Genomic DNA, 12,536 nt, shown 5'->3' with positions numbered 1-12,536 from the left:
AACAGCCCCAAAAGTCTTAAACTGTTTCAGCATCATCTCTAAAGTCTAAAGTTCAAAGTCTCATTTAAATACCATCTAAGTCACATATGCAGGAGACTTGAGGTATGATTCATCCTGAAACAAGATTCCTCTCCAGCTCTGAACCTGGGAAACCACACAAGTTGTGGACTTCCAAAATACTGTGATGGGGCAGGTCATTCCCATTCAGAAAAGGAAAAATAGGAAAGAAAGGAGGGGTGACAGGTCCCAAGTAAGTCCCAAACCTAGAAACGCAACTCTCATTGGCTCTAAAGTCTTGAGAATAATCCTCTCTGGCTCGGTGTCCCACCTTTCATGGTCATAGCGGTGGCAGCATCATCCCCACAGCTCTGCCCCTGTGACTCTCTGAAAGGTCTTGCCCACGTGACATCTGGGATGGCAGTGGGTGGGGGTATCCTGGCCAAGTGAGAGCTGAAGGAACTAGTTCTGTCCCTTGGGCCTGTGGTGAGAGTATCAGCCCTGATGATCTCTGAATCACCCTCAGCATCATCCTTCTGTCTTCTTGAGGAGTAGTGCACATTCATAACTGAAGAGATTTATGGTCCTGTCTTGCAGAATCATGCAGGATGAGAAATCCCATGATCTGCAGTTAGTGAGTTTGACAGCATTTCTTCATTCTGTCCTGCTTTCTCTGTCTCTTTCATTTCAAAATGGCAGTGTCTTTGCTGGTATAATCCCATCTTCTCCTTCTTAGGTTTCTTAGAACCCTATTGTTTATTTTCAAAGAAATCAGTGCACTGCTTTCTGCTTTCGGTGATGGTCATCTTATAGCTTTATACTAGAGACATCATTCTTTCTCATTTGCCATCTTCTTTATTCATTTCAGTGGTTTCCAAATAATAATTGTATGCCTTTCTCCCCTTTCTCGTTCTTCAGAAAGAGAACCATGTGAGAAAAGAGTCTGCTGGGGTAGACTGGCGAGTGTGTCGGGGAGGAGGATGGGGAGGACGTGGAGAAGTGATCTAGAAGCTCTAGAAGTTACTTAGGCACAAGGGAATCAAGGAGTGAGGCAAGATGTGTCTAATTTTGAAGTGTTTTTCATACATAATTGTGGGTCATTATAAATTTTAAGGTTCAAAGTGTATTGACTAACCATTCTGAGAAAACTCATGACTATGGGAGATGACTTGAAAAGATATTCCAGGAACAGTATGTAAAACAGGCTGCTGTGGGCCTAGATGCATTTTCTGCACCTGTAGTCATCACACCAGTAGTAGTCTTTAAAGGGAGCTAGGTCAAACAGAGAAGGTCACCTGCGTTTGTATCACTGAGAAAGATTCAGAGCAATTGACGGTCACACACACACACACCCCACACCACACACATGAGACAATAAATCCAGATAAAGAGCTGGATTGTTTTCTTTCTTTTGTTTCTTAATGAACAGGTTGATTTCTTTTCACAGTTGATTATAAACTGAGTGATTTACTATTATCAGAATTGAGACTTTGAACTCAGGTTGGGACGCCCCAAACCATGAGATTAAACCCACATCTCAGGACTTTCTGGACCAATTAGCTCTGAACTGGTGGGGACTACAGAATTTATTTTAACTAGATTTCTTTAAAGTTTTATTGATTCATCCATGTAATAAATATTTCTTGAGTGCCAACTGTGTGTCAGGCACTGCCTTAGATCCTGGGATCCAGCAGAGGAAAATAAGGGAACACATTTTTCTTCAGCAGTTTCCATTTTCAAACCTTTGATCATGAAACTGTAAAAGTTAATATCTGTCTATATGTGGTATAATGGAAATCAGAGGCGTTAGCTAATTTTTTTTCATACATAAGAAAAACTAATTTTATATAGAGTTTTTTAAGCCTTTCCTTTCTGTTCTTCAAATGTTCCTACTAAAAAAAGAAAGATTATTTTTTCAGATATATTTATGAATCAGAATCTCTTACATAATTTCTCAAATATCCTTCATGATAGCTCCAGCCAATGCATTTTATTATCAGGAACTGTGTTTTGTGCACTTGACATTCTGTTCTTCTTCAATTTTATCTTTGGTAGAAAAAAGCTCCTCCTGTAAATTCTGACAAGGACTCCAGGAAGAAAGAGCTTGGAGTTTTGCCAATCTTTGTAGTGTGCTTTCAGATCAAGGAAATGTTCTAAAATCAGTATTTAAATAGCATACTTGGCAAAATGTTCTGCCCTGAAAGGAATGGATGACTTTTTTTTTTGAAGAGGAAGAGTAATGGGAACCAGACAGTGAAGTTCAAGAAGCCAGTCCCGTAAGCCTACTTCCCTTTGCTGCGGCATAATCCCCTTCAACTTCTTTCAACATCTCAGATCTCTTTCTCCACTATCAGTGGTCTTCTTCTCTTTCTATTTTGTTTTTAGTGAGTTGCAGAATTGCAACCTTCTATTTTATTTTGTCTAAAAGCCTCTTCAATGCAATATCTATCAGAATACTTTTCTGCCATATATAGCCATTTCATCTTTGTAAAATCTCCATTGGTTCTTCCCTTTTTTCACTAACGCTGATTTATCCTCTTTCTCTGAGATGGAGAGATACAGCCTTTGATATTCTGTCCTATTCTCCTGCTTCCCTCAAAGCTCTATCCTTTTCCCCCCTACGTTGTTGCTCTTAAGAAATTTATAACTTTGTTTCTACTGCCTGGGCTGATGACAGATAAATCAGCTTTGCCTTATGAATACTTCCACAAACCGTTTGCTTGTCTTATCTTTCAGCTCTTTAAAAGTTTCTTTAATAAGTACTGGACACCATTTAAATCAACTGAAAAGAGCATGAGATAAAGCAAAAGACAAATAATGGGAGAATGATACAGTTGGAGATCTGGTCATCATGTAGGCTCATTGGTACAAATTTTTCATTTATATTTTGAAAATAATAACTTGTGAGTTCTAGTGGGTTGTGGCATGAAACAGTATGGTAGATCTCCTAATTTAATCACAATAGCTACCCACCATGGCCATCATTAAAAAGTCTACAAACAGTAAATGCTCGAGAGGGTGTGGAGAAAAGGGAACCCTCCTACACTGTTGGTGGGAATGTAAATCGGTGCAGCCACTATGGAGAACAGTATGGAGGTTCCTTAAAAAACTAAAAATAGAGCTACCATATGATCTAGGAATCCCATACCTGGGCATATACCCAGACAAAACTATAATTCAAAAAGATACATGCACCTTAATGTTCACAGCAGTACTATTTACAATAGCCAAGATGTGGAAGCAACCTAAGTGTCCATCAACAGATGAATGGATAAAGAAGATGTGGTACATATATACAATGGAATATTACTCAGCCATAAAAAAGAATGAAATAATGCCATGTGTGGCAACATGGATGGACCTAGAGATTATCATACTAAGTGAAGTAAGTCAGACAGAGAAAGATAAATATCATAAGATATCACTTATATATTGAATCTAAAAAATGATACAAATAAACTTATTTACAAAACAGAAACAGGCTCACAGGCATAGAAAACAAACTTATGATTACCAAAGGGAAAATGGGGCGGGGGATAAATTAGGAATTTGGGATTAACATATACACACTACTATATATAAAATAGATAACCAACAAGAATCTGCTGTATAGCACAGGAAACTATACACAATATTCTGTAATAACCTATATGGAAAAGAATCTGAAAAAGAATGGATATATGTATACGTATAGCTGATTCACTTTGCTGTACACCTGAAACTAACACAATATTGTAAATCAACTATACTCCAATATAAAATAAAAATTAAAAAAAAAAAGATAGCTACCCATATCAGGTTCACACTATGAAGCTGGCATGGTGTGATACACTTCAAAAACAGTAAATACTTTAGTCCTCTAGACTATACCTGTCACATGAGATAAAGAAAGAATGGAGAAGTTAATAATTTGTCTAAGAACAACCAGGAAGTGACAACCTAGTATTCATATCCAAATCCACCCAACTTCACAGCTTGTGCTTATGACAGACAATCAGGCTACACAACCTTCCCAAGTTCATCCAAGGGTTCTGTCCACTCTGTTGCAGTGACTCACTTCCTTGAGAGAATTCGTATCTCTTATACACACCAAGATAAATTGCAGAAACCATGGCCAGGTGTTTAAGTGGAAGCATTGACTAAGAGCCATCTAATCGAGAAAAGCGTCAGCCGCTCAAGTTTGCAATAGCCCTCGCACATCTGGTTCTACTCATGTGTGTGAAATGGTCATTGTCAGTGTTCCCCAAGATGGGTACCTACTCTTTAAAAGTGTTATCATCTTGGGCCATATGTTCGGGTTTCCTGATTCATAGGAGACAAAGAGAATTTCAACTCAGAATTGCAATCTCGATCTATTTGCCATGATGCTGAGTTACACAGAACTCGGGCACATGTAAAATAAATACCTCTTTCTGTTCCAAGCCTTGATGAACATTTTTCTTGATGCATTTGGATTCCTCGGGTAAGAAAATCACAATGTAAAGCCATTCTTTACATTCGATGTTGTGAGTTTGAACAAAGGGCTGTGAGACCGCTATGGTGTGAAAGCTGGTGAAGTTCACAGAACAAAGGAGGATTAAGCCCCCTTAAAATCACAGCATTCCACTTCATTTTACTTTGTGTTGTTATGTCGAAAATTGAATTTGCTAGTTTGCAAGTACATATAATAGCCAGTTAGAGCTTTGTTCAACTGATTAGTTAGTGTGTTTTAAAGCAAGAGATTGAAAAAACAATGAACAGATTTAAACTCATATAAAATCAGCTCTGCGCTGGGAAAGAATTTTTACTTTCACTGAGAGTCATATAAAAAAGTTTATTTTCATGACCAAAAAGTGATCCTTTGTAAAATTTTTGTTACCATTGCTTTGATTGAAACATTTTTTTTTTTGCATTCCTGTTGCCAGTTGTATGAGTGACAACCCTCTTAAAAATGGTGTTAAGTCCCCAATATATACTCAACAATCCAGTATCTATCTGGTTGGCTTATATGAAGTCATTGAGGATTGTGGAAGATTGAGAGGTAAAAATAGACGTCTCTCCCTTTATCATCATGAACAGTTTTTTAAGAACCTGGACTCTCCAGGCAGCCACGTATGTCACTGTGACCATGAAACAGCATCAAAGCTCATGGCCAGTGGGATATCTGAGCGCGTGATGCACAGAGTAATATGAAATTCATGGCTCAGTCCAGTGTTTCGGGGGGAGATGAGGTGCTTTTTTAGAATACCACGTTCTTTCTTATGAAGCTGATAGACTATCAAATCTGTTCCATCACCATATGTAAAAATGAGAAGCCATTCCCAAAGAACTGGTTAGTACAGGACCCATTTTACAAGAGGCTACTGTTGAAAAGTAAATCTCCCTAAATTCCTTCTATCAAGACTGCTGCATCGCACAGGGAGATCAGCTCGGTGCTTTGTGACCACCTAGAGGGGTGGGATAGGGAGGGTGGGAGGGAGATGCAAGAGGGAGGAGATATGGGGATATATGTATACGTATAGCTGATTCACTTTGTTAGAAAGCAGAAACTAACACATCATTGTAAAGCAATTATACTCTAATAAAGATGTTAAAAAAATGAAAATAAAAAAAAAATTTTTTAATTAAAAAAAATAAAAAAACAAGACATCGCAAAAGGATGAGAAACTGTGTCTGAGAACTGAGAACTGACCACTTATTAATGACCTTCAAGCAAAGTGTCACTGGAGTAGTGGGGGTAAAAGTCCAATTGGAGTGGTTTTAAAAAACTGTGTGGAGATAACTTAGAGATGGCAAGTATATACTGAAACATGGTCTAAGATAATAAATTCATTTTGAAATTTACCTAGAAAATCTAATTTTCTTACCTTCTCTTTTGGATTTTTTAATACTTCATGATTTTTTTTCCCTCTTTTTCTCGCCACCCCTGCCCTGGGGTAAGATCTATACGTGACAAGGAAGAATAACTAATATGTTAGGACTTGTTTGAGCAGTATATGACCAAACCAATAGGAAAGTCAAGAGTGCCTTGAATTCTTCTCCTATCGTAGTTAATGGAATGATCCATTAGGTAAGTTATACATTTTCAGATGATACCTATCACCATGGTACAGACTTTTAATGTGAAGTTAAATTTAACAACTCAAATATAAACAACATTGATTTGCAATTTTCCTAATGAGACTTCCTAGCTGGAATTTGACTGAAGATTTCATGAATCTCAGAGCCTAACACACAAATCTTCCAGTGTATTCTATGAAAGAATATCCTTATTTGGCAAAGAGAAGAGTTAACCTTGAAAAATAATTTTCTTTTTTATTTCTGGCCTTAAAAACAGAAACTCCTGGGGCTCTAATGAGAAAGCTCCTTTAATGTTGGTGGGGATATTTTAGAGAAGTTCCCAGCAGAAAGCCTCAGGCTGTGCTCTGCTCTCTAACTAGTGCCTGTAAATATCTCATATGATGGTAGGTTTCTGGCCCTCAGAAAAATAAAGACCAAACTGTCCAGTAAGTTTTAGATTTTTGTGTTTCATATTAGGGGTTCCTGTTCTGTGTTTAGTGGATGGTCAAACATCCCTTAGGCACCACTTTGGTTCATGTTCTATATGCCATACCTTCTTTACTTTTCTTGTTCTGCCACCTCTGATGACTTTCAATCAACCCAAAGACATGTATTTATTGCTGCCCTTCATGCCTGCATCTTCTCTGTTACCCACCTAATCACTCAATGGCAGTAGGATTGACAAAAACCACAAAAAACATAACCGGAAAAGAACTGGGCTGGAGAAGATGGATGGAGGTGGGGACTAAAAGAAAATAAGTAAATCCTGAGCAGGGACCCTTGGAATAGACTATGTCCACTTGAAGTCTATGGGATCTGCTTTCCATATGATAAGAGGTGAGGAAATGTCAGCGCAGTATGGTGCTGAGAGCTGAGGACAGGAACGGGCCTTGTTTATGGCCCTGTTCTGGATTGACACTGCAGAGATTACAGCAATGGATAAAGTCAAGTCTCTGCCACTGAGAAGTCTAGGATCTAGTGCTAGGCGGTCTCTCTAAAAACTAGAGCTAAAATATCAAGTGACTCCCTAATAAACATAATTAGGGACTGGGTATTACATACGAGCCAAAATATTAGTTACATTTGGGTCAAAATTTTACTTTATGAAATGCCTCCTTGTTAAATATTTTATTTTCTTTAAGTTTTTAGGAATATCTCCAGTCATTTCTCAGCCAAACTGGAGAAAATGAGGTTCCCCTTCAGTCCAGGGAGGAGGAGGTAGGGGTTTGAAGAAGTAAAGCAACAACCCCTCCCGCCTCGGCTGCTGGGCCTGTGCTCACAGCGGCCTCAATCCCCACACCCCGGAGCAGACGTGAAGGGACAAGACCGCCTGTGCAAACTAGAACTTCTCCTCGCCTGGGGGACCAAAGGTGACAGCCACCTCCTAGAACTCTTAAATCTGGGTCAGGATATTTGCCTGCCTGAACTGACCAGCAGGAAATACAAGTTGTGCTTCTGTCGTGGCTCATCCCCACGTTCGCTTGTCTCCACGTGGGCTTTTCTCTCCCCCATCTCCAAACACAGAGTCTGGGTCTGCAACCTGGAACTTCATAGCCAAGCTGACATGAACAATATCAGATCAGCATGAGGAATCATTAGTAAAGTGCTAAAATCACAGTTCAATCCCATGCAACAGTTGGTCAGGAAGCATTTATTTACCATTTTTACAAACCATTGGATTTCCAAATGCTTCTGCAGAATTACTTTTCATTAGAGCAAATTAATCACTTGGTAGATTTTAGCTTTGATCCTCCATAGCTTTGACATATGTTCATTTTTTTCTTTTGCTAAGGATTAACCCATTGCCTAAATCCAAGTCCTTTGAAGACATACCTAAACAAACTTGCAAAAAAGCAGCATTTGTGTGGCATTTCCTTTGATGTGTGCGGCCGGAGGAAACACGTGTCACCGTTCCTTTCAGTGATATCTTTTGTAACAGCAAAGGTCTCTCATTTAATTCCAGCCATTTGATATTGGATGAATTTCTATTGCTGCTTGTTACTCAAGGTAAATAGTCTGTTTTGCAGATTGGAGTTTGGATTTACTCATATTAAAAAAAAAAATTTTTATCTCAACGAATAGTGGGAAAACTTCTGCAACATTTCACGAAGCTGGAATTAAGTGGGATGATTTTGCCCTAATTAGAGATCAGCTTGCTAGAATTTTACAATTCCAGGTGAGGAACTCATGGTAAAACGAACCCTAATCAACACTGTGGGCTGCTTTTCCTTCTCCACTGAGGTCAATGTAATCCAGCAGCAGAATCATTGGTTCCTGCCGTTCTTGTATGTCTCTCATTTTCTGTAATTTTCTTCATCTGTCATTACTGGATTTTTTCAGATAGCTCTGACCTTGGCGTGCTTCTTTATTCTTTTTGGATAACAGTGTGAACAGGCATCTGTTTCTGCAGTTGCTAATGTCAAAGTTATTTGCCAAGAACAGAAGACAGGTTTCTCAACATTTTGCAAATAAATCCTTAAAAAAAAAAAAAAAGGATTTCATGGGAATGAGAATATTTTGCAGTTAAATACCATATGATATCACTTATATGTGGAATCTTAAAAAATGATACAAATGAACTTATTTACAAAACAGGCTTAGGCTCATAGACATAGAAAACAATCTTATGGTTACCAAAGGGGAAAGGGGGGAGGAGGGATAAATTGAGAATTTGGGATTAACAGATACAGACAACTACGTATAAAATAGATAAACAACGAAGACCTACAGTATAGCACAGGGAATTATATTCAGTATCTTGTAATAACTATAATGGGAAAGAATCTGAAAAAGAATATATATGTGTGTGTGTAAACATATAAAACTGGATCACTTGGCCATACACCTAAAACTAACACAACTTTGTAAACCAACTATACTTCAATAAAAAAAGAAAGTATCCCTAAAAATAATTAATGGAAAACTTGTTCACTATTTTTGGAGATGAAAAATATTCATAAATCATACATTTGCTTCTTGGATGGGCATAAATCTCTGACTGCCTCACCTTCCCTACTCAGAGGTATCTGCATTTGATCTCGTAAAAATTTCCGAATGATGGCCAAAACAATAACAGTTCAAGAATGCTTTTTCCTTTTGCTTGCTATCACCAATCTCTGCAGGAAGTGAAGAGCGCTTTATTTTTTCATGCTTCATTTTAATGCATCTCTCGAGTACACATGCCTTCAGGGTTACTCACACTCGGTACTCCTGTGGTCCTGTTGGGAGTTTCAGGAAGATAGATAAGGAGGTGGCTCCTGTTTGTAGGTGAAAAAAAAAAAAGACGTCGTGTGCAGCCAATGCTTAAAACTCAGCTTACATTTTCAAGAGGTGTCTACGGCCACGCCTTCCTCTCACAGATTGTGAAAGATTGAAGAGGCTTGGGGCAAAGTCCCAGCAGGTTGTTCGATTTCTTTTATGTCTTAGTTGTCACTTCATGACATTGTGGATGCTTGTTTTTACCTCGTTTCACCTCTAGAGAATGTTGCCAGGGGACACACTGAATGCTTGCTCGTGTCCTCTGTGTCTTCTCTGTTTACCCATCTCCAGAGAAGCTTAAGCAAACAACAGGCTGATATTTTACGATTTTAAATTCCAGGGGAGCACATAAGCCCCTTTCTTAGAATGCTACCAGGAGAAAAAAATAGAAAATAAACCCAAATTAAATTTCACCAGTCATGGCCAAATTCTCATCTTTTGTAACTGTATTAGGAAATTTTATGAAAAGCCTCTTAGCCACTTTTATGTATAACTTTTCCCCCTTTTTAACAAAATATTGCTTCAAAATTCATAAAGGATAAGAAATCAAATGACTAGCTTTGACATGTTAATGATGTATGGCTTTTACATACTTTTAAAATGAACTATTCATAAATCCACTAACTGTAAGTTATAAATTGGCTTTCCAAACAAGTTTCTCTTATGTGGACGTAGTTGCTGTACTAAATGTATTTATACAAGCTGCCATAAGTTATTTCTGAATTACTTGTTAAAAAATAAATGAGCAGATTTCCCCCCTTTCTCTCCACCTAAAACCACGTATTCTTTAGTTAGACTTCAAAATATTGAGCTTGACATGAATAATCTTGACACTGAAAAAGCTAACCCCAAATTAAATATTTATTTTCTCAATTCCTTAATGCAATATTCAATCAATAGCAGTTCATTTTAGTAAAATCACATTTGGACAATATATTGCAAGGAAACGGTTAATGTAAACCCAGAATTTTGATATGATAACATCAATATGTATTTTATACAAATGAATCAGCTTTCTTTTTCTTGAGTTCTGAAGAACATGAGTTTCTAATTCTAGAGATGTTTTAAAGCTGAACTCAGTGGTAAAGGACTGCTGAATCAATGCCATGCTATGAGTTCTCTGCATGTGCCCTGTGGGGTGTAGACTTTGGTAAAGCCTCATCTTGGGGTTAGAAGTGTGTGTTGCCCGGGGTTGGGGGAAAGGAGGATTCTGGTTTCTAGAGGCTGAAAGTTTCCGTAGAAAAAATATTAAGAATAACTTAAAGTTTTCCATTGTAACGTATTTGCCCTAATGACTTTTATAAAATCATATTCCGTTTTAAATATAATATAATTGCATTTAAATTTTTTGGGAAGTGGAAAAAGAAAAAATCAGTCATAGCTGTACTGCTCTGATGTTAACCACTGTTAACATCTTGTTGCATTTTACCCATTATTTGTCATTTTCCATATTTTATGCTCCAAATGCCTTATTTGACATAGCTTTTTCAGGCAGATAATACTGAATTATCTATGGAGAACTTACTACAAGTACTTTACATACATTATCTCGTTACATCTATACAACATTCCTGTGAGGCAGGGACTACTTATTACCTCTGTTTCACAGACAAAAAAAAATTGAGGAAGGCTTATGAAGGTTAATTAATTTGTCCAGGTCATACGGCTAGTAAATTGCAATGTCTGGCCTCAACTCAAGGAAGCCTAACTTTAGAGCTCTTGATTTAAATGTTATGCTATATTGTGTCTCTACAAAGTTGCTTTTGGTGGAATTTATGTAGATTGAAAATAAAATTATCTGATTATTGCCAGAAAAAACTTTACCATGTTTCTCTGTTAAAGATACAAGTAATGGGCTCCAAGCTAATTTTGTAGATTGATTATATTATTCAAATTTATTGGTCTAATTTTTCTTATCAAAATTATGGTTGGCAATAACTTTAAGGGATATTTGGCTCAGTAACTAAGTAACTAACTGAATTACCTTTAATTTTGACTGAATTTTCCCTCTTCCCCTGTAGGTTCTCAATCCTTCCCTTTTCTTTTTGTTTTTTTTTTTTTTTTCTGGACTGTGGTTACCTTACTTAATCAGTGAATATGTTTAGTGCTTCAAAGACACTTGCACACTGAAATTCGTATTTCCTCTTTGGCTTTAAAAAAGGGATCAAGGCAAAATTAACCACGCTTCCTTTTAAAATTTATTTCTGCAAGTGCAAAGCCACAATAGTGCTTGAGATTTCGGATTGTATAGAAAATGAAACTTGGAGAAAGGATGAGTGAATTGCAGGCAGGAAGGCATAACTTACAAAAAATCAGTCTGAATTTTTATTGCCCAGTTTCAAGGGCATAAATCACTGTTGATTAAGAATGTGATTGTTGTTTGTGTAACTGTCTTTTTTATATCCAGAGCTAGACATTAGCAGCTGCCCAAGCAAACCATTCAGTGCTCTTTTGAGCAAACTGAAATGCTGAGAATCAGGAGAGTTTCGGGAAGAAAGCCGACTTTGAGATGGTTTAAGCAGCTGTATAGAACCTGAATGAGGCTTTGGCTTTTCCTACCAGCTTATTTATTAGGTAAAGAGTGATAATAGCAAAGGTTTGCCATATTGACATATTATAATGTACTATAGGTCCTCAGAGTGAAACGCAGAGGGGAGAATTCCTCTCCTGGAGACAAAATCAAGAGCCCTCTCCTCCACACTGTCTGTAATCAGGGATGGAGAGCAAAGGAGAGTAAAAATTGGAACAACAGTACCCCATATGTATTCTTGTGAGTTATACAGGCATCGTAGGGTGGTAGTGAATTGAAACCAGCACGATTTACAATAGCCAAGACATGGAAGCAACTTAAATGTCCATCGACAGTTGAATGGATAAAGAAGATGTAGTATATTTATACAATGGAATATTACTCAGCCATAAAAAAGAATGAAATAATGCCATTTGCAGCAACATGGATGGACCTGGAGATTATCATACTAAGTGAAGTAACTCAGACAGAGCAAGACAAATACCATATGATATCACTTATATGTGGAATCTAAAATATGATACAAATGGATTTATTTACAAAACAGAAATAGACTCACAAACATAGAAAACAAACTTATGGTTACCAAAGGGGAAAGGGGGGGAGGAAGAATAAATTGCGAGTCTGGGATTGACATATACACACTACCATATATAAAATAGGTAACCAACAAGAGCCTAAGGTATAGCACAGGGAACTCTACTCAATATTT

Source organism: Balaenoptera musculus, chromosome 5 (assembly GCF_009873245.2).
Source record: "Balaenoptera musculus isolate JJ_BM4_2016_0621 chromosome 5, mBalMus1.pri.v3, whole genome shotgun sequence".
Lineage (NCBI taxonomy): Eukaryota > Metazoa > Chordata > Mammalia > Artiodactyla > Balaenopteridae > Balaenoptera > Balaenoptera musculus.
This window is presented reverse-complemented; position numbering follows the sequence as displayed.